This window comes from Heloderma suspectum, chromosome 4 (assembly GCF_057233095.1).
Source record: "Heloderma suspectum isolate Gila_16-S chromosome 4, 16-S_ref, whole genome shotgun sequence".
Lineage (NCBI taxonomy): Eukaryota > Metazoa > Chordata > Lepidosauria > Squamata > Helodermatidae > Heloderma > Heloderma suspectum.
In genome coordinates, this window is record NC_139461.1 from 73,671,692 (window position 1) to 73,672,785 (window position 1,094).

A 1,094-nucleotide genomic window follows, 5' to 3' on the forward strand; every position below is an offset into this window, starting at 1 on the left:
TTTGGAGCTCTAGCTTTGCCCATAACAAGTGTGTGTATGGGTGGGGTGAGAGGTGGAGCACTTGCAAATTATTTTGGTGTTATAGAACTTTTAAAAAGACAGATACTATCTCCATGAAGTTGGTGGACAAAGACAGTCATATGAAAAGACCAGGGCATTAGGGCATACCAGAGATGGAGAATGGTGCAACAAGATGGGACAGAAAAGGTGAGAAATAACTGTGAGAAAGTTGGTGGACACTGGTCATCAGCAGCTTAAATAACCTATGGAGACCTGTAGAGCTCTGTATACCCAGGGCAAAAATAAATGTAAGACTTAGGGCGCAATCCTGTGGCCGCTAGACAGCAGCTAGCCAACTATAGGATTGGTCAGTTTCCAGGAACTGACCTTGGAACCTGCACTCCCAGGACGGGTCCCGGAGAACTGCCTCCCTGCCCCCTCTCCTGCTGCCTTGGAAGTGGCATGGATTGTCCCCATCCTCCGTGCTTGTAAGAGCAGCATGGAACAGGGCAAAAGGGGGTGTTCCTGGGGGCGGGCAGGGGCAGGGAGTGCAGCAGTCCCAGTATGACTCTTCCTATGCATCATCCGGCCTCCACCCTGCTCTCCAACATCTTGTGGCTAGACAGCCAAAATTGGCCCTCTAGCCATGAATGTAGGGTGGTGGAGGAGAGGATCCCCTCCTTGCTTCTTCCACCATGCATTGGATAGGCAGTTGCCTCCAAGTTTGGAGGCGGCTGCCTATTCCGATAGGATTGCTCCCTCCAAGAGATAGGGAAGGGCCATAGCTCAGTGGTAGAGCACCTGCTTTGCATGCAGAAGGTCCCGGGTTCAATTCCCGGCCTTTCCAGGTAGGGCTAGGAAGACATCTTGCCTGAAACCCTGGACAGCCATTGCCAGTCAGTGTTGACAATACTGGGCTAGAAGGGCCAAGAAGGGCTTACACTTACTCAGTGTAAGGCAGCTTCCTATGTTTCTAGATGGAGAGGTAAAATGAAGACTAAAACTGTCCTTTCTGTCTGCCCTAATGTAAATTACTGTTCTAACAATAAATACACTCAGGGTGCTGTTGCACTACAACTTCAGTCAACCTGACC

At 50.2% G+C, this 1,094-nt stretch overlaps 1 non-coding gene across 1 annotated transcript; it reads left to right on the forward strand.

The window, feature by feature from the left end:
• The first annotated feature begins 772 nt into the window (after positions 1-772).
• TRNAA-UGC (transfer RNA alanine (anticodon UGC)) lies at positions 773-847 on the forward strand. The gene has a single exon. It is a non-coding gene; the product is annotated as a tRNA-Ala (tRNA).
• Positions 848-1,094: the final 247 nt, after the last annotated feature.